Source organism: Ambystoma mexicanum, chromosome 3q (genome assembly GCF_040938575.1).
Source record: "Ambystoma mexicanum isolate Mex_15411 chromosome 3q, UKY_AmexF1_1, whole genome shotgun sequence".
Taxonomy (NCBI): Eukaryota; Metazoa; Chordata; class Amphibia; order Caudata; family Ambystomatidae; genus Ambystoma; species Ambystoma mexicanum.
This window is the reverse complement of record NC_090926.1, coordinates 347061022-347088570: the sequence shown is the minus strand read 5'-3', so window position 1 is coordinate 347088570 and position 27549 is coordinate 347061022. Positions and strand designations below refer to the sequence as shown.

General features: G+C 45.8%; 1 long non-coding RNA gene across 2 annotated transcripts in view; it reads right to left on the bottom strand.

The window, feature by feature from the left end:
- The window catches only part of LOC138582566 (uncharacterized), an 89362-nt gene that overhangs the window by 33615 nt on the left and 28198 nt on the right, over positions 1-27549 (bottom strand). For both annotated transcript variants that reach the window (XR_011305042.1, XR_011305043.1), the window contains exon 3: positions 23478-23641. This is a non-coding gene — a long non-coding RNA (uncharacterized lncRNA). The remainder of the gene's footprint in view (positions 1-23477; positions 23642-27549) is intronic.

Genomic DNA, 27549 nt, shown 5'->3' with positions numbered 1-27549 from the left:
ATACGTTAATTTAACTGGCATCATATCAAGTGTGTCTTTGTGAAACGATGCAGAACACCCAGGCTACCCTTTCACATGATGTTTTGTTACGAGTCTAAATCTTGAAAGAAAGCGCATTAGCCATTATGTTTGTCATTTTGTTGAATTGCATTCTGGTATTTGTAGTCTTCAAGGTGGGGGGAAAATAACACAACAATTGTACTCTTTCTTTTTAGCATATTTCGATAAGGATTCCTATATTTCTGGAGTACTTTAATGATGATCTGTCCTCTTTAAAAAACAGAGTATTTTTTAAAGCCGACCTTGGCGGTGAGAGGGGGAAATGAGAGGTAAATTGGTTATGATATGATATGATAGGTTATTTATAACGCATTTAATACCCAGAGGTTTCTGTTAGGAAGAATTTTCATAAAGGTGCTAATTCCTCTCTACCTTAGAGACCCCCAGCTCTTTTGCTGACCTTTGGGACTTTGAACTTTTAATTCTGTTGTTTTTCTGTGTTTATTTTCTTTATGGAGTTTTAGATAACCCCATAGGCATCATCTTTTTTATTGTTGTGTCACACAGCACCTTTAGTGCAGTGGCACAGGGGTGTCCTTTGGACTCCCCAAGGTTTAAATACCTTCTCTGGGATGAACTACTGTTCCCCAGAGAATGTAAAGTTAAATTGACTTTACTAGTCTTTTTAAATTCATAGACCCAGCACAAACTATCTTCCTATAGAGTGCTTGAGGGGTTGAAGGCAGAGTCGACCACTGGAACGAAAGAACCGAAGACGAGCTGGAAGAAGGAGGCTGCTGCAACCACTGGACCATTGGTTTGCCCGGTGAAGCCCTGCTGCAACCCTGAATTGCCAGACATCCAATCGACAGAGAAGCTCCTTCAAGTACGGCTTCTTCCTTTGAGTTGGTGGGACAAATCAACTCAGCAAACGCCTGGATACCATTCTCGGAGCTGGTTAAGGTTAACAAGGGGGAAGGACACCAGTTTGTGTTTGGAAGCCACAGCTTCTTGAGCTAAAGTGACGCCATTTTGTTTGCTCCGACGACCATGCTGTGCAGTGCAGGAGTCCCCCGACGTCCTCCCTCTTGTCCCCACGACTGAGGCTCAGGAACAGTGAGACCTGCAGGACCTTCAAGGTACTGTGCCATATGGTTGAGAGAACCCAACTCTCACGGTGGAAGTTCGTGAAACTTTCCCAGCTCGCATTCCTAATCAGCTTGTGACCCGACATATCTTGCTTTATCGTCTAAACTACTTCTAAACACTTTTACAAAGACTTCTCCATTTGTACCAGAACTGTGCTGTCCTATCCAAGAACACTAGAATACTGACTTTGGCCTGGCCTATTGAATTGAACTGACCCTCCTGGTACATTGAACATTTGTATTGTCTGAAAGAAGTGTTTTCTAACCCTATGTACAAACCTATGCTTTTTATTCCCATTGAAAAGAACTGAAATGCTATTTGGCTCCTTTTTCAGGGGAGCACAAACTGTCTTTATAACTTAGAGTTTGTTACTGTAGTATATTGATGTTTAATATTGAGTTGATTCCTACTAGTGAAAGTTTTCTAAATGAGTGTGTAAATAAATGTTTAAGTATTTTTTACCAAGAAACCTTGAGTGTAAGTGTCTTCTTTAACCACTGTGATTGTGATACTTCTGTGTAACTTCTTCTACTGCTCACATTCCCTCTTGAGATAAGCCTGGCTGCTCAACTCGCTACCAAATGTGTGTGTGGTACAGACTTATACCAAAGGTTGGTTTTTGCTTACACCTGTAGTCCTAATTGTGTGTGGTGTTCCCAGAGGGAACTGCCTGCAATTCTGCCTAACAGTTTCTAAGCACGGACCCAGGGATCGAACCTGTGTTGCTATGTGTCGTCTTGCTTCCAAGGTGAGCACATTGCCCCTGAGCTATCCTCCCGAGTTGTGATAATTTACCAGGCCCATGGATATGGGTACAGTGGTTGCTGCCCTAAAGGTATTGTTCTCCATGGTCCTGTGTTGATTTTCAGGCTACAGAATTTGGGTATATGTGGGTAGACAATATCTGTCCACTTTTCACAGAGCGGACCTCATCCCCATTTAGTGTTTTTGAGGCTGGCATGCAAAGAAGCCTGTTTGGTCAAGTGTTCAGCCACCAGGATTTGAACCCAGGACCTCATGCTCTCAGGGCACACACTTACAGTACACGTCTTGTATTGGTATTTTCCTTTACCTGGAATATTTCAATATAGATTTTAATGTTTAAGAGATGTGCACCTTTTCTACTTTGCAGGCAACATCATAGGAAAATCTCTTTTATCTGGTTCTTTTTCAGGTACTGATGGTTAATTTTTTGAAAGACAATGTTCATTTGTATTGCGCTTCTCCTTCTATTAGGAAAGGCCACTTGAACTAAATTAGCATATTTTACTTTAAAATGCTTTCAGTCCCTGTGTCTATATTAATGATGCCCCGCACACTTTTATTTGGACTTGATCCCTATTCATAACATTTGAAGACCTGCGGAATTGCTTACTCTAATTGCCTACATTCCATCTCGGTAAATGGGCTTTGCTTCGATTGCACTATAAGACAATCTTGCAGCAAAGGCACTTTTCCCTGTCCGGCCAAGAGCCAATCCTCACCAGTAAATCCGTGGAACCTGCAGGAAACAGCATGCCATAGCTAATGGACATACCTTTTGGCTTATTCCGTGCATGTTGGGCAGGTGGGGCAGGAGGCAAGCACTCTGACGAGGAAGAACCACGAGAAGGAGTAATGAAGAGTACACACAAGTAATCTGATAATTACTTCCATGTTTCTCTTCCTCATCCATAAACTTACTAATATGAAACTCCAAACCTCATGGCAGGTCACCCCAAGGCCAAGCCAAAAAGCTCCGATCAGGGGATCTATTCTTTCAGTTCCCTTCCAAGCCCGGCAGGGAGGGGATAGTAGCTGCACGAGACAGCCCAGCAGACTTCCTGGGACCCTGCCAAAGGCTGGAACAATTTGAACTACAGCATGTCCAGACACTAGGGTGTTATACATCCGGTGGGAGGGGTGGAACATGAACAAAAGGTAATTGAAATATGAGAAGGGCTCCTGACAATTGAGGTTGGTACCTCATAAGTAAATACTGGGAAGAGCGAGGTGGAGATAGTGTGGTTCACTGTGAGTTTTAAAAATAATAAAATTATTGCTTGGAGATTAATTTCTTTGACAGTCAAAATACTTATCTAACTTACAGGTACACTGCTAGTTTGGACAGTATGGGCAAATATATACACTATACAAATTAAAGCAATCATGAAATTGCTGCAAAAACAACAATTAACTTCAGTTAGCAAAAAAACATTTATGCGCTGCTCGCCATAGTCAGATTGTGTTTTCAAACCAAAGTTGCAAAAAGACCTGTCACAAATAATATTTCTACTATCTACAGCTGTGAAGGTATGTCTTCAAATGCCAGAGTTACCGATTGGTCTCAAATGTTGACTTAGCCACTGGACAACATGTGTGCTCCTGGGAAAATCCATTTATCTCACTGAGGCTTACCTGCCAAAATTAGACGTGTCTACAGATTATTCAGATCAGTCTGTCGAACACTCCAAAATAAGCCTCCCTCCTAATATTGCCAAGTATGTAATATTAACAGTTAAAATGCATGTATTGAAACAGTTCATTTGATTCCCATGGATGGTAAAGACTCACTTTGTGACATCATTTTCTGTGATGCAGAAAAGGGCCCCTCAAATCCTAGGGCCGGCCCTGGGCACAGCCCATCCGACATTTTGGAAGCACCACACAATCAGACACTTCCCCAAACTCAATAGTCTTTCAGAAGCAAGAGCCTGTGACAACATATTCCTATAAACTAGTTTGCTTCTCTTTCTATACTGAATTTCAGGTAAGGCAGTGCAGTACGTTGGGCATTCATTGTAAAGATCTGTGTGTTGCCAGCAGGTCATATGCTAAAATTCCTGCTGGGCATCTGCCAAAGGGCTCTGTTCTGTCAGCACTTCACAGACCGAGCCAGAGACCAATTGTTGGTTTCGCCTCATCGGAGAATTCCTGGTGGAGCGCACGTGTCGGCCTCTTTATTCCCACTCGTGGTGGCATATGACATCACCTACGCATGTAGGCATGCATGCGGGCGTATGTGTTAAAGTTGTCTGGCCCTGCTGGGACTGGGACAGCTTTGGAGAGAAGACATAACATCCCGTCAAAAGGTCAAAGTACATCACAATCCTAGGTCACCTCCTGTTTCTCGCCTTAACACCATGGCAGGGTGTTCACCTGCTGATGGCATTTTAACTCTGATAGGCGGTATCTGGAGTGAACCACATCGTCTCGAAGCTACTGATGTCAAGGAGTCTCTGGGAGGACAGTGAGTGGGACTGACAGCTTCTTCTCTCAGACCGTGTTCAGGGATGTAGTTCGTCTCTTCCTCACCTTGAGTGTGGCCTCTGCTTTCGGGACATCCGAGAGAGCATTCTGGGGTGAAGTTGGTCGCCTCCACCCAGGTTGTGCCACTCAAATGCTTGAAGTGATGTGTGTTGTGGCTGACTAACTCTTGTGAGTTCTCAGGCATGACACGAGTTCATTGACATTGTACTACCTTTAGAGGGTTCCATGTAATAATGTCGCCACAAAAATATCGCCATACAAAAATATCACTGAAAAATTGTCGTTTTTTGTGGCGACATTATTGCATGGAACATGCGGGGGACATGTTCTACTAAGTAAGTAAAAACCCCCAATTTTTTTATTATTTTTTTTTGTACATTTTTTTTTTTACTTTTTTTTTTTTGCCCCTATCGCCACGTATATGGTCACCCAAATAATATCGCCACAACATTTTCCCGGCGATATTATTTACGGCGACCATATATGTGGCGATATTAATACCTGATACCCTTTAGAGTGGTGGCTTCAAATGGCAGGTCAGATTTGACTCGGAGGTGCTGATTCCACACCATCACTTTGTCGCCACCTTTAAAATCTGGTTCATTGGCATGGTATACTAGGCTCATATGGTTGTTGTCCTACTTCCCTCGTTTGTCGGTGTTGGTTAGGTGAGGCTTGGGAGGGGACAATGGGATGGTGGTCCTCAGAAAATGATTTAATATCATTGACACCGGAATAAATCCAGTAGACAACAGTGAGGTGCTACAATAATTTCACAGGAATTTGTATATTTCGTATTCAAAGTCTTTCGGACTCTGGGTGGATATTCTAATCACGTTGTTAAGTGTTTGCATAAAACACTAAGCTGCACCATTGGCTTGTGTCCAGTATGGTGTGACTTTCAAATGAGGAACTCCAAGTGTGTGGAGGCATTCATGAAAATTACGACTTTGGTAAGGTGGGCCTTCTGCCTTTAGTTTGTTGGGGACTCTGTGTGTATTCATGACTTTCTCCAACTTGGGGATCACGGCACTGGCTTCTCTGGATCCCTCTACTTCGCCTTCAGGGTATCTGAAGAAGTAATCATTAAGGACAAGTAGATACCTCACATTGGCTGTGGGGCGAAGTTGGCACTAACTTCACCCCAGGGCCGTCCCATTTTTTAGGGAATGAATATGTGACAGTGCAGGTGGGTCTCCCTTCCTGTAAGCTCGGCACATTGGACATGTAGACATTATCGCATCAGTTTGCTTGCCCTCATCGCAAAACCAGATTATTTAAAACAGGTAAGTTTCTGTTTTGACGATGCCCTGATGCCCTCCGTGTGCAATTTGTACGAATTTTGCAGTCAGCAAGTCTGGTATCAAAATGCCTGTGTCCCAAATTAGAAGGCCTTCCAGTGATTTGGACAATTTGTGATGAAAGTTAATCAAGGCAGCAATTCTAGGCTGGAATTCCCACGTTCTGTGTTCATGTTCTCAGAGTATGGTCTTCCAATAGTTGGTTTCACTTGCTTACAGGGCAGCTTTGAGCCATTCAAATTCATCGGTTGCATCGCCCAACTCCTAGATCGGTCGGTGATCATTCTAATGTGTTCTTCAGTGTGAACCAGATCCGTGGCTTTACAAGAAGGGATATCTCGTGGGTTTCTCAACAGGAAGTCTGCAGGGTAGCTTGCAGTTTGCATCAGGTCAGGACTCTAATTCAAAATTGTAGCTTTGTAGTGGCAAGAGCAATTTCTCTATTCTTGGAGGTGTTCTTAGCATGGAAACCTGGGAATGGGGATAAATGGCTTGTGATGTCCCATCACTCAGAATGAATGTCATAGGTGTACAATTGAATGTGATGGATGGCCCAGAGCACTGCGGTTGCCTTCCACTCGATTTGCAAGTATCCATATTCGGTTTTTCGTGAGGGCATGACTCACAAACAACACTTCCTGTGGTTGCCTTCCTTTACCCAATTGAGTCAGCACAGCATCAAGAACATAAGGCTGGCATCTACCATTAATTTTGTTTGTTTTATTGTGTCGGGAGTATGCCAGTGTGCTCTCACAGGACATGACCTCCTTAGCGTTTTGAAAAGTCCTCTTATGTTACTCCTTCCATGCGCTGGGTATTTGGGCTTTGCTGGGGTTGCAAAGAGGCCTAATTGTAGTTGCCAGTCCAGAGATGAACCGTCCACAGTAATGGTCATTCTCAAAAAGCTGCATAGTTCAGTGACCGATTCGGTGCACAGGGCAGACTTTTTATATCGCTCACTTTCAGCGGGTCTGGTCGCATGCCTTGTCAGTCGAAAATGTATCCAAAGAATTTGAGTGTTGATTTGAAGAATTTGAATTTCTTTCCGTGCAAAGTTTCTTGCAGTCATTAAAACGTGGCTCTCAGTTGCTGGATGCGCTCCTCCTCCGAGATGGAGTACATCAGAATGTCATCACTGATGTTTATGAGTATGGCGATGGTGCTTCTGGTGCCATTTTGACAACCTCCTGCCACTGAGAAGATCCTGAAGCTAAGTATCTTATATCACCAAAAGCCATGTGGGTTGAGAAATAGGTAATGTCTATGGATGGTTTATCTAGTTTGAGCTTGTGATATGCAGCTTTGAGATTGAGATTGTAAAATATGTTTGCTATGCTGGGTTCAGCAATTATTTCATCGACCGTCGGAGTGACATGTCCTCTGTGAATGGCTTGGTTTGGCAGGTGCATTAACAATCACAATGTGGGAAGCTCATGGTGTAGGACCAGTCATCTCCTCATTTATGCTGGCATTCTCCAACTTGTCATTTTCCTATTCCACTTTCGGTCTGAGGTGGAAAGGGATGCGTCGGGACCATAGTATACAGGTTTTATGGTGCAATCTACATGGAGTCTCCCTGTTTGATTCTTTATGTGTCCATTTTCATCGAATAGGGGCTGGTACTCGTTGAGGAAATCTTCTAGATCTGCCTCAAAGATTTCAAATGTAAACTTAATGAGCTGAAACTATTCAGCAGCTTTACAGCTCAAAATCATGTCTATCCCTACTTTTGCGACAAAAAATAGTTCTTGAATGCGGTTGCTTTCATACGATAACTCAGGCATAAACACACTTTTTAGGGGAATTGGATCCCTATTTCCATATGCAAGAATGTTTACCTTTCTTGTCTGGAGGCGTGGTCAAGGTTAAATTTGGACTCTGGTAGTATGCTAAAGGAGCTACCAGTGTCAGTGACAGTGAGAATGCACATGTTGTTGATGTGTAATCAACAGCCCCACGGTTTGGATTTGCTGCAGTGTGTTTCTTGGTGTATTATGTTATGTGTATGATGAAGAGTTCATCTTCCTCAGATTGATGTGTTTCCGGAGTCATGTCGTCATCAGAATATTACTCTACTCTTCTTACAGTGCCCATCCTTTTCACTCTTGTCATGATGGGAAGTGATCTGGAGACTTTGAAAAAGCGAACTAGCTTGTTGCACCTTAAACAGGCATAACCTTTGGTGGAGCAATCTTGGAGATCATGTGGTGGGCCTCCACAATGTGAGTGCATGTGCCTGGGTGCTGAAGCTTCAGTGTGTCTACTGGGGCTTTGTCCTTCCTTCTTGCCCACCTGAAACATGGTGCTGTGTTGTGAGGGCTGCTCCCTCTGCAATGCTTGTATAGGTCCAACCGCCTGTGCTCGGTCAGGCATATGATTATTAACTGATTTGGGCATTCCCAAGGCTCTTGAGTTAACTAGTTCATGATTCTGGGATATTTCTAAGATTTTCTTTAACAAGATGTGTGGCTCTCTCAAGAGGATTTCTTGTAGTTTGACTGAGGCACAACCTTCTTTCAACTGCGCCCTTATTTTTTCATTGGCAGTTTGCAGGACTTTGCAAGGTGTCACAATCTGGCATGGAAGCCGTCCAGTGATTCACCTGAATTTTGTGAAGACTGAAGAGTTCATAGCAAAATGTGGGGTTTAAAATGTGCCGACAAAGTCTCAACAGGAGCATCATAATCATTGTCAAGTCCCGTATTGGGGAAGGAGTTGAAAATATCATGAAGCTCTTCACCTAGCAAATGAAGTACAGCTGATCGACTAACCTCCAGACACATCTCTCTCGCTCCACAGTAATTGTTGAGTCAACACAGCCATACTGCCCATCTTGAGCATAGGGAGGCTGGGTCTTGCCTCATGCCGAACTGTGGGAGGCCACTAGGTGAATGCAGGAGCAGACATTGGGCCTCATCACGAGTCTGGCGGTAACCCTTAAATGCCCCCAGCTCTGAGCTGGGGAGAAATCCGCGGCAAAATTGCTGATTTCCAGCGCAATTACCACCGGCGGGAAATCCCCCGGCGGTAATAGCGCAAATTTTCCTCATTGGGCCCAATGGGGAATGAGGAATTCCCGAATGGGCCCAGTGGGGAATGGGCAATAACCCTTCTGCCAAACCCGTGATCCGGCGCTAATAGCGCCGGGGGGTTTGGCGGTAGGGCTGTTAGCACCGGCGCTAATAGTGCCGGCGTTACCGCCCAACTCGTGATGAGGCCCATTGTCTGGTGATGTGAAGTGCCACTTTATTGGGGCTCGCTTTCCAGTATTGGCATGCAGGTCGGTTTTAGAGGCACGGGATCCATTAGGATCCACAGTTTGCAGATGAGGTGAGTGATCCATGAGATTTTCTTCTTCCTTTTTTTCAATCTTTGATAGGCGATTCACCAACATCACTGTGTATAGGGTATGCCAACCCCTCCACCCTCAATTGAATATAGTTACCCTTATAGGCAGATCAAATAAGTTCACTCTCCCATACATCATTGCAGAAATCAGGATTAGAGTGCCTTTATTAAAAGTAAAAAGTGCACATGGCACTCCGCATATTTGGGTTGGGATGGCCCAGGAAGTGAAGCGTTCTTTTAATGCTACACATGCTCCATAAGTGCACAAGGATACAAAGTGAGAGATGCTTCATTAAATAAATAATAAGCTCCCTGAAGGAAAATACAGTGTCAGACAAAAATATATTTCAAAATGGATACTCAAGCACAAAATGGGTTCCAGGCCTAAGCCATGTGTGGAGGATTATAACCCATGACAGGAGTTTTTAGACAAGCAACAGAGCATGATACATTGGAGATAGTCTTTGGCAGCATCTCGCAGTGAGGTAATTAGGTTTGTTAGGTTAAAAAATTGAAATTGGCAGAAAAAGCAGACAAGCTTGTGATGAAACCAGATAAGTAAGGGACGTTTAGATACATGTATCTATTTTCTTATTGAAGTGGGCACAACATGTGTCATGCAGACTATTCTGAGAGACCAGCTGTATTATTTTGGCAAACATAAAATAGAATATATAATCTCCAACAGTACAAGCACTAACTTGGCAGGACCTCAGCAATCAGATAAGTATTAGATATTGGTGCATCAAAATGTTCTTGGCAGGAGTTGAGCACTGACATAATCGTGTCCAGCTAAGTCTAAAATAAGCTTCTCAGTTTCATGCGTCTGAGAACATTGTGGATGCCAGATATGCTAATGTGGGCTTGTTGTACACAAAGTTATGCTATCCAATGATACTAAAGGAATGTTTTTTACTCTGACTAAGGGGACCTATCAGAAGCATACCATGTACAAGGTAGTCATTTGGATAAACATGTTGCATCATCTAAAAAGAGTATGAAACAGGTTGGTCTTTGAGTGTGTGTCTTGTTATAACAGCAAATAAAGGCCATGATGAATACGCTCCCAGGCATCTGATTTTCTCTTGTCTCTCTCTGAGGAGTGTTCATAGATGTCTGGTGCTTGATGGAAGATGGGGAGCAGGGCCTTAAGTTCTACTGCAATATTATGGCGGGTGTGGCAAGGCCCATTAGTTGACAGTTATTATATTTTTGTGGCACTGCACAGAGGGAGATAGAAACTGATTGCTGATTTATATCTGCTGGAGAACACCCACTTGAGCAGGGATGGGCCTCATTATTTCTGCATGTAGTGATGTATGATTTCACATGTGTGTGTGTGTTTTAAAGGTGTCTGGCCCAGATGAGGCTTTCACGACTTTGCTACAGGAGTAACACAAAGGTATTTTAAACAGAGCAGTAATTAGTTGGGTAAGAATAACTATCAGCATTTATGAGTGAAGGCACAATTCAGTTTGTGGTTCAGAGTCATCAGAAGAATCTGTGAGTGATATCACCAGAACCACGAGGCTGTGAAGGGCATTTATAAATATATCCCAAGGACAAGTTTCCCAAACCATTTGGAAGGACCAAACAAATGATGACAACATCTCCTAGACTCCCCTTTTCTCACAAAGGGAAACCTAGGAGTGGATTCCCAAAACTTAACTACAGACCACATCAGAAAAGGTAAACTATGGGGAAACATTAATCCGTCTACATAAGTAGCATCTCCAACCCAAAGAGTAGCGTTAAGGGAGTGTGACGGATTGCCTAATTTTTAAAGTTATTTATTAATTTAATGAAATGATACCGGTAAATTCTATCTCTAGAACGTCTCTAGAACAGTAATCTGCTAATCAGATTCCCATTTCATATGCTCCATGCCAAAATCTTAGTGTGTACCTGTGACCTGCTGCATCAATATCCTGATCTGCAGCACCTGCTATACCAGTGTTACAGAGCAGGCTCAGAGGTTACAGGTACCCATTTGGCAGCTGCAGTGACTTCCAAGTCTCTGAAGCGATGGGGCTGCATTTAAGATGCACTTAAATCCTATAATTGTGAGTCTACCCTGCTGGTGGCAGAGACAAATTTAAATATAAGCAATACCCAATTTATGGTATGTGGATAGTATCTCTCATAATTATTACAAGCCAAATGAATGTGGTATCACACATGTGCAAGCCCTGTGAGCCCAGATCAGCTGTCAAAAGATTATGTGTATTCCCCCCAGACAGGCTGCACCTTGACACTGCTGGCAGGAAGGTAAAATGGGGAATTACCTCTCTTTGTTCCTTTTTGAGGACAGGTAATGCCCTCCCCAGTGGGACAGCCACTCCACAGGAAGCTGGCCTGGGAAAAACAGGAATCAAAGGGCACACCCATTCTAAAAAGGTTTGGCCTCAATCCATGGTGCTGCATATCTAAAGGCCTTTGATTGTATTGAGATGGGAAGATGGTGGGGTTAGTGTAGACAGATGGAGCTATTTACAGTTGGAGGAAGGTTCCACCATCTTGTTTCTCTCTGCCTCTATATTTCCTTTCTATCATCCCACTTCCTGTAGCACAAAGCCCTTTGGGTGTGATGTCAGAAGGCAAGGTCCACTTGTTGTTCTAAGACAGGAATTGGACCCTTAAAGCAGGCTAGCTTTAGTCCTAACGCCCGTGGGCTATTGTCTTTAAAAGGAAGGGATATAACACTCTTCCTTTGATTCATGCTGGAACAAACACCTAATAGAGATTCAGTTGGACCTCTTTTGCGAGAGTTCTACTTTCCAAAGCCCTCAACCACTGAGGTGAAGAAGAAGCAGTCAAAGTCAGAGGAAAGCTCTACCCCCTATCCACTCCCAGGGCACATTGGGGGGTGACTCTTGTTGTGGACCAGGACCTGCAACTCTGCCCCAGAATCTCCCAAGGCTGGGAGATTAGACCCTAAAAAGGACCTATCATTGTCCCAAAGTTTTTGGAGTGGGTCTCGCAGCATCTGGAGGACCAGATCAGCTAAGATTCACTGTTATGCTGCATTAAACCGGTCATACTGCCTTTGAGCCATACTTGTCAGCATTGAACCAGAGGGATTTATCTGATGCTGCCTTTGGCACTCCTCCAAACATTCGAAGTACAGTGCCTGCATCTCAAACCAACTCGTCGGTGCATCGTGCCTTGCAGAGCTCATCACCTGCTAGACTCAAATTAACTGCTCATCCCCAGGATCAACTCACACCGCTGGAGTGTCGACTCAAACCAGGGGTTACGCCATGACTCGTCCAAACTCACCTTCACACTACTGCCTGGCCAAAACACACACCAAAGCAACAGGATCACTGCTTTGAACCATTGCTGCCTGTCATATGGAACCGCTGGAGCGTCATTCATTGACTCCTCCAGTGGTTACAACCCAACTCGACCAGGCTCAACCTCATACAGACCCTGTTGAGTACCCCAACCTGCATCCCAGAACTCCACCTTTGAACCGTAAACAGCTACCACATTTGAACCAGCTCAATGCTCGCTTGTTGCTTGGGACTGCCCGATCCAACTTATCCGATCAGAGCTCGATTGGCTCGCAACACTGCTTGAAGCTGGGTTTGACGCTGTCGAACCACAAGAAGGTACTATTGAGGCGATATGCCCCAAAGTGGTGGGCCCACACTGTAGGTACGGCCCACAGCCCAAGTTAAGGTCCCGAGCACAGCAAGGGTCCCTTAAAGAGGGTGGCGAGCTGTTACCTTCAGAGTGGGCCAACCACCTCGAGGCATATCGCAATTAGAACCCATGTAGCTGTCTACATGGGCGCTAATGGTGTATTTTTAAAAGAAAAAAGAAACTTACCTTAGAAGCGCGGCCCGACGCCGTGCAGTCCTGTTGGACAGGAAGTCTGTTTTCTATGTTGATAACATTGGACGTCATCAACATTGAAAACAGCCTTCCTGTCCAACATGACTGCACAGCGCCAGGCCATGATTCTAAGGTAAATTTCCTTTTTTTAAACTTAGTTTTTATTGACATTTATTAAGGAAACATTACAAAGAACCTTCAACATAGAACCACATTATAATCAACAATCTTGGTCACCCATCCCTGCCCAACCCTCCCCCATTTTTCCCCCCAATGACACACTGAAGATCTCTACCCCCCTCTTATTAAGCTCCTATAACACACCACCCTCATTCCTACCTCTCCCCTAATTAACCCATCTCAAAAGCGTGCCCGAGTGTGCAGCTACCCATTCATCCATGTCTCAAAGGATCTGTCCTCATTGTATCTTTACTGTCATATATCGGCTCCCTCCGAGGAACCCCTGACCACCACATGGCTCAAATGCTTGTTGGACTCACTGTGCCCCCCTTTCCCAACCCCATTTGAGCAGAAGCACACTCCACTTCGAATTAAACACACTCATCTCATCGTGCATTACCACCGTAAACTTCTCCATAATCATCATGCTATGTACTTTCGTCTCCCAAACTTCTTTGGGCGGAAGCGTTTCGCTTTCCAACGCTGGGCTATCACGAAACACTGTCTCTAGCAGCATGGTTTCAGACCAAACCATACTGGGCAGTCTGTATTCCTCCTTGTTCTTCTCCGGGACCCCCAAGAGCACCTGCAACAGGTCTAGGCCCAACTGTACTCCTGTGACTTCACACATCCAGCTCAACACTTCCGTCCAGAACACCTGTACCTTAGGGCATCGCCACCACATGTGGGCCAGGGTCCCCCACTGACCAAATAGTGAACAGGAGTGGAGTAACCCATATACAGTTGCACTGAGACACAAAATCAGAGAGAAATTCAGCCAGCCACGTGACTGATAGTCTGTGGCGCTCCCCAAACCACAAAGCAAAAGTGTACAGATACTGTTAGCACTTCGCGCTAAGCCACAAAATAGTAAACTACTTTTCCAAACCCTCAGATAGAGTATTGTTAATAATGGCAATTGAGTTATAGGCATAGTTGCATTAGTAAACAAGTTTCAAGGAATTTCTTGAAGTTTTTAATATATTTTTTAATATTAGTATTTTCACTCTGATGTCAGAGCTGTGAATAAGGTGAAAAAGCAGCCAACATGTGTTTCGACTTCCCGTCTTTCTCAAGGCTGTTTGTTTAACATTTAAAAGTAAATTGGAATAATTTCCGTTTCATGGTTAGACAAGAAATCACAAAATTACATTGTTTATATTTCAGTTCAATATAAAATAAGACAATACATACCATTAAAGCAAGTCGACGAGAATGGAAAGAAAAAACAAACGTAGGAAATATAAAATACTTAATGTCACACATTTTCCAACAGATTCTTATATCACCATTAATTGGCAGGTGAGTCCTGCTTTGCATCTTACATTGGCTGATGCACAGAAACTAACATGACCAGTATATATCCGGTTAGTCTCACAAAGGAACCTCTTGTGCTAATTATTGCAACTAATAATGCTGCAATACAGGATTGATACATAGAGCAGGGTGGAATGTGCACCTGCATGCCTTACTTAATAACAATTCCCATAGGGTATTCATGCTTATTGACTGCACCAAAATGTCGGTTGGGTGCATGATAGGTTTTTATAAAAGTATAAACTACTGTGTTCTTACTTGGATATTGTGTGCACCCCTCCATTCTGTGGTCGTGGTATCTATTGCCAATATGTCATACACCAAAAATCGAAATAAATGCTCTCCTAATATTCTTGCATGATCAGACCTACATTTCATTGAACACATTAAGCCATCAAGTTACACAAACAAAGTCCAAAATCAATAGTAAGTTGGGAAAGGAACAAGTTACTTACCTGTAACTGTTGTTCTCCAGCATGGGTCTGGCATGGATTCACATGCTCATGAATATCCCCCATCGTCAGGCTGGGAATCCTCGGTAAAGAAAAAATCAGTATCAGTGTCGTTTCTGATCTGTCTTTCTTAGTAGTAACCAATCACTGATCTCTGGGTCATACTGCCCCCAGCCAATGACTGCCCTCTCCCTAAGCCCCGCCTCTGTCAGCCATCCTCAGATTTGGTAGCACGCCAAGTGGCAGTATGACCAAGTGAAGAGCCGCAGAGGGGTATGTGGGAGGGTTCGCATGTGAATCCATGCCAGACCCATGCTGGAGAACAACAGTTACAGGTAAGTAACTTGTTCCTTCTCCAGCATGGGGTCTGGCATGGATTCACATGCTCATGAATAAAATAATACATAGCAGTATACACATGCACAACCATGGGAGGTGGCAACAGGCTCAACATTAAGCAATACAACAACTCAACATTAAGCATCTCTTACCTCCTCACCAGGCTCACCTTAAGCGAACAGGTTGCGCAGCACTGCTTGGCCGACCCTGGACTCCTCCCTGAAGACCCGATCGACGCAGTAGAATCTTGTGAAGGTGTGCGTCGACCTCCACGTAGCAGCCCTGCAGATGTCCAGCAGGGGTACACGAGACAGGAACGCCGTGGTAGCAGTGATCGCTCTGGTCGAATGGGCTCTCGGACGGCCGGGCAGTGGTCCATTTGCCAACCGGTGACACTGCATGATGCAGCCGGAGAGCCATCTGGAAATGGAAGTCTTCGAGAGAGCCTTCCTTTGATTCACAGACCCAAAGTTCACGAACAGCCGTGACGTCTTCCGAAAACTCTTTGTGCGGTCCACGTAGAACTTCAGTGCTCTAGCTACATCCAGCGAGTGCAAAGTCCTCTCGGCCGGCGTCGAAGGCGACGGGAAGAAAACTGGTAACACCAAGGGCTCGTTGAGGTGGAAGACCGACGGCACCTTGGGCATGAAGGAGGGGTGCGTCCTAAGCACTACGCTTGTGTCATGAAAAGTCAAGTATGGAGGCTTGCAAGATAGGGCCTGAATCTCTCCCACTCGTTGTGCAGAGGTGATGGCCACAAGGAATGCTTTCTTCCATGACAGGAACTTCAAGGGCGCCGAATGCATAGGCTCGAATGGGGCTCCCATGAGCCTGGTCAGCACCACATTAAGTTCCCACACCGGGGCAGGAGCCTTCACCGGCAGGAATGAACAGAATAATCTCTTCATAAATTCCTTTACCAGGCGATGAGACCACAAGGACGCCCGTCCCGTAGTCCTGGTATATCGGGAGATGGCAGCCAGATGTATTTTTATGGAGGTGTGAGCCAGTCCAGCTTTGGCCAGCGACAGTAAGTACGGCAGCACTTGAGGGGCCGTAATCCGCAGAGGGTTAATCTTCTGTGCACGGCACCAGACAGAGAACCTCTTCCATTTATGACCGTAACACTTGAGAGTTGAGGACGCCCTGGCCTTTGCAAGAACCTCTCTGCAATCAGCCGGGATATCGTACCCTCCAAATTCTAGCGCTGCAAGAGCCAGGCTTGCAAGTTCAGCGACTGTGGGTCGTGGTGTAGAATGGCGCCTCCTTCTCTGGAGAGAAGATCCGCGTCCGCCGGCAGCCTCACTGGTGGGGACGTTGACAAGACCAGAAGGTCCGGGAACCAGATCTGCCTCGGCCACACCGGTGCAACGAGGATCATCCTGTACCTGGACTTCTTGAGCTGGCTGATGAGGCAGAGCAGCAACGGCAACGGAGGGAACGTGTATAGAAACAGGCCGTTGCAAGGGAACGAGAAAGCATCGCACATGCTCCTCGGCTATGGGAACCTGCTGGCGAACCTCTGGCACTTGGAGTTCATCGCCGTCGCAAACAGGTCGATCTGGGGTTTGCCCCATCATTGGAAGAGTCGATCCACTTGATCCTGGCGCAGCTCCCACTCGTGGCACGAGCGCAGCTCCCTGCTGAGTGAGTCGGCGATGGTGTTTTTTATTCCTGCCAGGTTGAAGGGAACCAGAATCATCCCCTGGGCGACAGCCCAGTGCCACAGATCCTGGGCCTCCTTCGATAGGGCTGGGGATCTGGTGCCTCCCTGCTTCTGTATGTAGAACATCGTGGTGGTGTTGTCGGTGAAGATCCTCACCACCTTGTCCTTGAGGGACGGGAGGAACGACTTGAGCGCCCAGAACACTGCACGGAGCTCCAAGATGTTGATGTGAAGAGACCTCTCCTCCGGGAGCCAAAGGCCTCTTGCGTGGAGATCTCCGGTGTGGGCCCCCCAACCCTCCAGAGAGGCGTCCGTAGTCACTGTCTCCTGAAACGCCGGGGTTTGAAAGTCCGTGCCCGTCGTGAGGTGAGCCCGGGTGCCCCACCATAGGATCGCCCGACGGAACTCCTTGTCAAGGGGGATCCTGTCCTCAAAGCAGCCCCCCACCTGAAACCAGCGGGCGTCGAGGAACTCCTGTAGCGGACGCATCCGAAGTCTGCAAAGGGGTACAAGGTAGATGCATGAGGACATCATCCCGAGAAGGGACTTGATGGACCTCACCCTGGCCACGTCCGTGGCTAACAGTCGCCGTACCTTGCCCAGGATGGTTTTGGTCCTCTCCTCTGAAGGGGAGGCCAATTGCTCCACTGTTTCGAGCTTCGCCCCCAAAAACAGTGCTACTTGCGACGGAACCAGGTGGGATTTGGGGTAGTTGATGGAGAAACCCAGCTCCGTGAGCAACCGGACGGTCCCCGCCGTATGATCGACGGCGAGTTCCCTTGACCTTGCCCGGATTAGCCAGTCGTCCAGGTAGGGGTAGACGTGGATCCCCTACAGGCGCAGCCGCGCCGCCACTGGTGCCAGGCACTTGGTGAAAACCCTGGGTGCCGACTTTAATCCGAACGGTAGGGCTCTGAATTGGTAGTGGCGTCCTTGAACCACGAACCTGAGGAACTTCCTGTGCCTTTCTAGAATGGGGATGTGGAAGTAAGCATCCTCCAGGTCCAGCGACGATAGGAAGTCGCCTTCCTCCAGCTGTCCCAGTACGTGCTGGAGGGTGACCATCCTGAATTTCTGCGCCTTGATGTATTTGTTTAACCGACGCAGGTCTAGGATGGGGCGCCAACCGCCTGTCTTTTTCCTGACGAGGAAGTACCTTGAGTATACTCCGGAGCCCCGGAGCCTCCTGGGGACGAGCTCGATGGCACCTTTCTTGAGCATCGCCTTTACCTCCAACAGCAGTTGAGGGACGTGATTCTCCTTCCTGGCCACGGGAGGAATGCGAGGGCACTTCTTTAGGAATTCCAGCGAGTGCCCGTTGGCCAGGGTGTCCAACACCCAACGATCGGTGGAGATGGACTCCCACACCCTGACGAACTTTGTCAGTCGGCCTCCCACTGGGGTGCTTCGGTGGGGGCCCGACCACCCGGCCGGGTCAGTCTTGCTTGGAAGCGGCCTTGCCGCCTTGGCCTCCTTGGCGACGACGGCGGGAACCCCCTTGCTTGCCGCGACCTCTGTAGGCCTCCTGGGAAGAGGAGCGTGCCGCCTAGCGGTAGGTGAAGGAGCCACCGCTGGATCCTTTGGAGGCACCCTGTCTGCCTCCAGAGCTCCGAAAGGGCCGTCGCTGCTGAAGCACCCCAAGCGCCCGGGCCGTCTTCGAGTCGGTCTTGATGGCCTGTAGAGACTCATCCACTGCCTTACCAAAGAGGTTGTTGCCGTCGAACGGCATGTCCAACACTCTGGTCTGGACGTCCTGGCGAAAGTCTGTCGCCTTGAGCCATCCTCGTCGTCAGAGGCAAACTCCGTTGTCCAGTTGGTGAAATCCGGTATCGGCAATGTCCGTTGCCACCGTAATGGCGTGATCCGACGCCACCTCGCCCTCCTGCAGAATTTCTAGGGCCTCCGCCCTTTTGTCATCAGGCAGGAAATCTAGCAGGGGAGCTATCTTGAACCAGAACTCCCTGTCGTAGCGGGCCACGATCGCTAAGGCATTGGCCGCCTTAATCGTCATCGCCGCTGACGAGATGACTGGTCGTCCCATGGAGTCCAATTTCTTACCCTCGCTGTCCGGTGGGGAAGTGGAAGTTGAAGCCGCCGCGCCTGCTGCCTTCTTCTTAGCTGCTGCCGAGACGACCAAGTCCGGCGTGGGCTGGGCCCTGAGGCACAAGGGGACGGCATCGGGGACTCTGTACTTCTTCTCGTACCTGTCCCTCTTGGCGGGTGTCGTGGCCGGGTTCTTGAGGACAGCAAGCCCCTCGTCCCAGATGTCGTCGAGTAAAGGCACCGCGAGGACCGTCTTCCTCTTAGCCTCTCGTCGTTGGTACAGAAACCCCTCCTTTTTCTGTTCTTCAGGGCAGAGCTGGAAGAGCTCAGATGCCCTGGTTATCATGGCGTGGAAAGAGCCAACGTCGTTGGCTGGGGACGCCCGCGGGGGAGGGTGACGACGGGATGTCTGCTGTGTCATCGCCACCGTCCTCGTCCGTCCCCGTCGCCGTATCCGTCGCCGTACCCTCTCCCAGCGAGGGGGATGAGGGGTCCACCAGCCTCGCGGGCATGAAGGGAAGAGAGGGGTGGACTCTCCTCCGCTTGTTCGGAGGGTTTCCCGACGGGCCTGGTTCTGGATCCTCCGTCGGGGTCCATGGTAATCTCGTCCTTATCTCGGTACATAAGGATTGGATTGCCAACAAAATGGCCGCCAAGCTATCCTGGGGCTCGGGCAATGGCTGCGACGGACGGGATGGCCGTTCCACTAGGCCCTGTTCGTCCTCCTCGTCGCTATCTTCAATCACGTCAGCAGGGACCGTCCCCTGGGATCGAACCTTCTCGAACCTCTCGTTGAGGTTTATGAACCTCTCGTTGAGGCCTATGGACCTTTCGTTGAGGACCCTCTCGGTCTCCACCAGTTCCTCCTCAGAGGCTGATTCCGAGTCTGTAACGGCCACTGGCCCCCCCCTCTTTTTCAGCCGGGGGCTTCACGGGGGTCTTACCGGTGGGCTGGAAAGAGGATTCCCTCCGCGGCGGCAGGGATACTCTGGGCCCAGAGTATGTTTCCACTGGCATAGTCTCAGCCGGCTCCGCCAGGGTCGCAGAGACCACTTCGGTAGAGGTCTTAGCCAGGTGGATCAAGGCCCTCACCACCTTAGGTGCGTCCTGGGCCTTCGCCTTGGGGGGAGGGTCAATGCCTCGCTCCCCCTTCTAGATCGACTGGGTCCGCTCCCGCGGCCTACCCGGGTTCTCGGACTTCCTCTTCCCCGAACCAGAGCGCTGGCTCATGGTCGAACGTGCCGGGGAAGTAGCGCCCTGCTTGGCAACCGAAGAGCCCGACCTTTCGGCGCTCCCGGAGCCCGCGGACTCGCGGTGCTTGGCCTTCTGTTGGGCCCCCGTCGCCGGGGCGCCCTCAAAGGACTTAGAAGCCTGCTCAGCCTTCTTCTTCACCTTCTCACTTGCTGTGCCCTTCTCCAGCCAGGTGGCGAGGTGGGAACGACGATCTTGTTTGGTCCGTTCCGAAAAGTTCTTGCAGAACACACAGTCCTTCTCCACGTGCGTCTTGTCCCCATGGAGGCAGTAGAGACATCGCGAATGCTCGTCCTCCTTGAAAACGTTATATAATCCGCATCCAGGGCAGTTCCTGAACAGCTTGGATCCGGGCGTCAAGCTCCCTTTGTCCTGGGCCATGTCTATTGAGGTAGGCCGCAGATCTTCCGGAATCCTCCAAGAAGTGTAAACTCGATGAAAACTTCACCCTTGAGGGGCGTAGAAGAATTCCGAAACGGGTCCCCGTTACCGGAAGTAGAAACGGTGGAGCTTGAGGCTCGATTAAACCAAAAAAATGAGAACTTCGCCTGAAAAAGCGTGAAAACGCAGTAAAAAACTCGAGAGCTAAACACGAGGACTCCCAACACTTGAGCGTGCTGTAAAAATCTGAGGATGGCTGACAGAGGCGGGGCTTAGGGAGAGGGCAGTCATTGGCTGGGGGCAGTATGACCCAGAGATCAGTGATTGGTTACTACTAAGAAAGACAGATCAGAAACTAAACTGATACTGATTTTTTCTTTACCGAGCAAGCATGTATCAAAAAGATGGTGACAGTGGCTTCGAGTAGCTCAGATAAAAAATACTTCTCAGATCTGGAAATTAATTAACTCTGGCACAACATGTTCACAATTATCATCCCAAACTAATGGTGTATCGGAGAAATGCTGGGTTGAATATTTCACGAACATGTATGACTTACCATCAAATAACAGCGAACAAGAGCTATCGAGATTGGATGATTTCCCATTCTCTTTAAAGTTTGATCTGGACGATATACTGTTTTATATTAATAAGGCAAGTTCATCTAGAGCCCCGGGCCCTGACAGTCTGTCGAATTATACTCTAAAACAGAATCCGACTTTATGGGCAAAGGTTTTACACGCTGTATTTCTTTCTATTCAGGTAAAACAAAGCATTCCTCCATCTTGGTGCAAAGCTGTGATAGTCCCCATTTACAAAAAAGGGGATCGCACAAGCCCAGCAAGCTATCGCCCAATAGCATTGCTAGACGCACCTGGGAAAATCTTCTCCAGAATCATTTTGAGAGACCTTAATATTTGGTTACTTAATGAAAACAGACGTGACCCTTTTCAGACGGGCTTTGTAGCGGGGCTAGGTACTGCTATCAATATAACTACACTTAATGCTATTAAAGCAGCATATGCAATGAAACAACAATCTCTCTACTTGGCATTTGTCGACTTTCGAGTCGCTTTTGATTCTGTTGATCGACAATTATTATTTAATAAAATGTCGAATTTTGGTTGCCCAACATCACTTATCTCGCTAATAAAACTATTACACTCTGATACTACAATGCAAGTCAAATTGAACCTAGACGGGTTGTTATCTGAAACTATACATACTAAACGCGGCCTAAAGCAAGGCTGTCAACCCTGTTTAATATGTTCATCCTTGACCTAGGCATAGATTTTCTGAAGGTAATTAATGATGCACCTAAACTCGGCAAGCAATCCATCGCATGGCTTCCTTATGCGGATGACTTGGTCCTTATTTCACAAACACCGAGTGGACTTCAGTTACTTCTTAATCAGCTAGAATGTTTTGTTGTCAAGAATAATCTAACACTTAATTTGGAAAAAACCCAAGTTATGGAACTAAGAAATAATCATTTGAAACATCGGAAACACAATGATTGGGTTTTGCATAAACAAAAACTAATGATAGTTGATAAATATAAATATCTTGGTGTAATGTTTAGCAACTCCACTGCAAATAAGCCAGAACAAAGTAGTTTAAGTAGGAAACTATTATCTTTAATCTCGCAGGCAAAATACTTTTAGCTAAGTTTGGCAAGTTCCCTTGTTCTTATGTTCTTACATTTTACCTACAAAAGGTAATTCCCATTATGACTTATAGGGCTGAAACTTGGATACCCCAAAAACGAGAATACTGGGATAGAATCGAAGCTCAATTTTGGAAAAAAAACCTTAATCTACCGAGCTCGACACCAAATGCTCTTCTGGGGTTTGAATTGGGCACTCTTTCGATGCATATTCAAGCAGCCTGGAAAAGATGCAATCTTCTGCAAAAAATGTCTTCTGGGACTAACTGCAAATAGTGTGCTAGCAGTACTGGCAGACTATTTGTTACGTTCCCATCATCCATTTCCAAGAAATTGGAGAACTACTGTGTTCGATAATTTGAGTGAAGCAAATATATCATTGGAATTGTTATTGCATAATCCAAACAGGGCAAAATTGAAATTGTATATATTTGATTGGCAATGTACACAACAAAAATGTTTAGCATTAAAAGATTTTGATAGAGCACTGTTCGGTCATGAGAAATTCCGACAGGCGGCTGACTATCTATTGAAATGCCCATCAGCCATCCTGAGAAATCAGATATTAAAGTTTCGTTTAAATTTGTGGCCAACAAACCAAATACTGTTGAGAAGAAGTCTAATTAAAGCAGAAGTTGCACATTGCCGATTTTGTAAACTTGTTGAGATGGAAGAGACTCTTAAACACTTACTGATTGCATGTGTTGGTCTAAAAACACAAAGAGAAATGATTATCCGTAAACTCACTCAATCACATTATATATCTCGTTCTGCTGATGAATTATGGTATGAATTGTTTGCCACACCTAAAATCTCAATAAGAATAGCTACTATGCAGTTTTTAAAATCAATACTGCTCCCAGCTGAATCTATAATCAGTCCTCTACGCTGAAATATCGTGTTATAATAATGCGAACTCTGATAAAACTGAATTTTCCGGTGTGTGGCTTTTGAATTATGAACTGATTAATCATTATTATTGTGAATGTAACTATTGATGTGCATATCTCAGATTTCTTTCTTCCCTTTTTTTTTTTAGTTGTAAATAATTGAAATTGATGTGATGTGTACTTAAATATTATGGAAATTTGTGATGTGAATGTACATCATGGTGATTGAGAATGGAAACTATGTATTTTAATGAATCAATTAGAAAAGTTTTTGTTTTGAAAGGTTAAATTACTTTGACCAACCAAAATAAACAAAAATAAATAAATAAATAAAAAATACGTATACAATTAAAAGTCATGTTTTCTGCCATGAAATGCAAACCCATCCCTTTCCCAAATACTTACCCACTAGTTATAGTGTCCTGTCTGGAATCACCACAGCAGTTTGCATGCGTTATGCTCGCGGCCGCCATTTGCTTTGTTGGTATAAAGCGGGTGACATCAGCGTAGTAACGTGATGACGTCACCACCAAGAAACGTGCGCAGAGCATGTCGGTGCTCGTAGTTCCCTGTAAATACCACTTACATTACTCTCTTGAGCTGCAAGGTTATAGTTGAATAATTCATTTACATTATGATAGGCAGGGTTGGTGCCCGGTCCATCAGACTTAAATGCGTGGATAGCATGAGTTGAAGACCTGGTCTATAATTTTCTTGTAATGGTGGCCTGTTTCCAAATTTTACAAAACATAACATGTCCAAACTTAGATGCACACCATCAATTATTCTGAGAATACATTATATATTTCATTAAAATGGTATATGAGATGTGTACATTCCACATCTTGCATGTATACTACATATTGGTGATTTACAAGACATAAACATTTTCAGGAACAGGGCGTTTTTTTGGTTAACAAGAGAAGTCCATGTAAACTTATGGACCAATGGAAGCATACCAAGGTATTGTTACCAAATGCTGTATGTAGCATTAGTGCCACATACTGATAACATGTAATAAACTGTATGCCATCAAGTGTAGCCTTTGTCATCCTCTTAACTAGTGACATCACAAAAACACATTCATTTCGTGCTCCTTGTTTAGCCCATCTGTGGTACATCTTAGATAGCAAATGCATATGGATTCCAACTGTCACAATTTAAGTGTCAGATCACCTCCACCTCCACGTTTGGCACATTTGGCTTTAATTAAACCAATGAATTTTAAGTCTTTCTTATTGTGCATTTGATGACTTTTTTTGCCAGTGTAAGGCAAGAGGTAACTGAGGATCCTGGCTCCTAAGGTTAGCCAAATGTTCACAATTATGTGCTCTAATCTGCCAAATGGTACTCCATACATATAGTTTGTTGCAAATGCATATAATATCATGTACTACATACATTGTTCTGCAGTTGATGAAATCCTTGATAGTTACTTCTAAGCCTGCTTTATGGTTAAAGCTTTCACAGTCTTTGTGGGTGTATTCACACATACCGCAGATGCTGCATTTATGAAAGCCCCTTATTGCTCTCAACCAGTCGGACGCAGTCTCTTTTCTAATTGTGTCAAGAAATAACATAGTTTGTTCCTCAAAGTCAGTGCCCTTGTGAATGCAAACGTTGGTTTGCTTTCAATAAAGGGCAGCAGATCCGTGTCCATGTGTAATAAGTGCCAATGTTTCAACATGATTTGATATTGTGCATCTGAGTCTCTTGAGTATTGTGTGACTATATCAATATGATTGTCTCTCCAATGTTGGGGCTTTGGTTGCAACCTATCATGTTGGACCTGTCAATGCTTTTAATTTTGTCTTGTGACATCCTAATCAGTTTACCTGAATACCCCATCTTCCGAAACCTCTCGGTCAGGAATTCACACTCTCTTTCAAAATGTTCATCTTGACTGCAATTTCTGCCTGCCCGATAAAATATTTCTGCAGGAATGTTCTTCACAGTGGATCTTCTATGGCAGCTGTTATCCTGTAAGGTCGAATTGACTTCTGTACTTATGATATGTGGATGCCTCAATTTTGCTATTGGCAGTGTAAATGTGTAGATCCAGAAATTAATGTCTTTAGCATCACAGTGTCCCGTTAGGGTCAGCCCAAAGACATTTGAGTTTAGATATTGGAAAAACCTTGCAATTTGATCTTGTGTGACATTCCATACAATTACAATAACATAAATAAATCGCTTCCAGATAACAATATTATTCACAAATCCGTAGTTGTGTAGAGCATGTGTGTCTTCATAATAGGCCATAAACAAATTGGCCAAGGAGGGTACACATTTTGCCCCCATTGCAATCCACTTGATCTGGAGGTAATAAGTACCATCAAAGAGAAAGGCATTATTGGATAAGGTGAATTTCAAGAACTCCTTCATCATTTGTACATGTTGCAAGTATGATGCTGAGAAGTCACGGTAGGTATGCTCAATTGCTTTAATTGCTAGCGTATGGTCATTAGAAGTATAAAGTGCTGTGACATCTAGAGTAGCTAGTAGGTAACCCTGTCCCATACCAGGTTTTGTAAGAGAGCCAGGACGTAAGTGCTGTCTCTGATCACATCCCCTGGGAGACATGGAAGAGGCCCCCGCAAACATCCTGGATAACCTCAGGGGATCCCTATGCCAGCCCATCAGCATTTCGAAATTATACTCTATCGTCGAAGTGAACAGACTAACCTGGAAGGTAACTTTATAGATATGCTCTATCGTGGAAGTGAACAGACTAACCTGAAAGGTAACTTTATAGATCTGCACCCATTCCTTCTCTGTAACATCCTCCCCCACCAAATCCACCCAGTATCTCTGAAATGTGGTCTCCCCATTAGGCAGGCCTCATTCATAGCTTTTTTAACAACCTAGACCTTTTCATGGTAGATCCACCAATAACCTTCTTAATAGTTGTTAGCTACCTTGCCACGGCTCCTCCCTATTTTGGGTCTGTCAATATGCCCTTGATTCAGAGATATTCAAAAACTGAAACCGAGTCCCTCGCCAGTACCTCCCGGACCACTTCCAGGTCCAAAAAAAACCCCACCATTAAATAGTTGTCCCATCCGTTCAAGGCTCAGGTCCGACCATCTCTGCGAGAAGGCCAGTCCCTGGAGCACAAAATCGAATGGGGGCCCCATACTGAGGACACTGGGGAGGGCCATGTTGAGAACCTGCGCTTTGCCTCCGTGTCGTGCCAGATGGACTAAAACACCCACAGAGTAGGGTGTGACCTGAGGCGTTCAGCAACGGACTTGAGTGGGGACCAAAAGTAGTCCCTCACCTTCAATGGATGAGCCGTCAAATCTTCCAAGTAGGTCCAATCGGTCCTCAGGTCGTCCTTCATGTGCTAAAGCATAACACTCAGTTGGGCATCCTTATAGTACAGACACACATCAGGGAACCCAAAGCCCTCCGCCCCCCGTAAGTTTCTTTTTCATTTAAAAAATAAATAAATAAACACTCTTAGCACACACATAGGAAACTACGCGGGTGCAAAGAGATGAAGTGTTAGGGGGAGCGGGGAAGGGAAAGGGTGCCGGCTGCCCAGGCAGCTCAGAACGCAGGCTTGTACCATACAGTATAGCCCTTGTTCTGAGCCTCCTGATTGGCTGACGCCCCCTGCACGGTGCTATTGACTAATAACGGCCCCCTTTGTCCTGTTTTCGGCACTGGAGACTGGATTGGTAATTCATTCCCATTTTGCATCCTTGAAACATATCCTTTTAAAGAACACTGTGGTTATCACTTGCCCTACACCCCTGATTCATTACTCAGAGTGCTGCATTGTATTATTCTTCCTAATTCTGTGTTCTTTACTCAGGGGTGGGTTTTCTGTAGTGTGTTTCTATTAGTCATTTTTGCAGATGGCGTGTTTTATTAAAGTATATCTATTTTTATAGAACTTTGATTGGATATTCCTTTTATTGTGGACTGTTATGCTTTTCTGTTTGGGCTGCTATCACACTCACAACCCTCTTAATAGCGTAGCCTTCCCTTCATGAATGCGTTGGCTCTTGGTTTGCAGTAGACAGAGGGCCGAGTCAGTGTTTAGCCTCTAGTCATCCAGGTACTCCTGTGAGGCATAAGTCAACTCGTCACATGGAGACTTGCACCTATCTCCGCTTTAACACCCAGGATGACAAGGAGAAGCACAACTCTTGCCTGTGCAACAACCAAACATACAGAGAGGGCTCCACTTCTTCCCCACACTACAGGCAGAGCAGATGAAAGGTAAACTTATATTTGCCCCTACAGCTGAAACCCCAAAAGAAAGACTTCTGGAACCAACATCACCATTGAAATTACATCAAACACCTACACCACACAGAATACAGAAGAAACATTTTCCAAACACCCAGTCTGATAACATGACCTTTTAACATATACACGAAACTGCCGTGAATCGGGGACAGCCACAGCAGATTCCAAGATGATGAAGTCCTGCAGCCAGCTGAGGAAGAGTCAAGACAGTGGCACC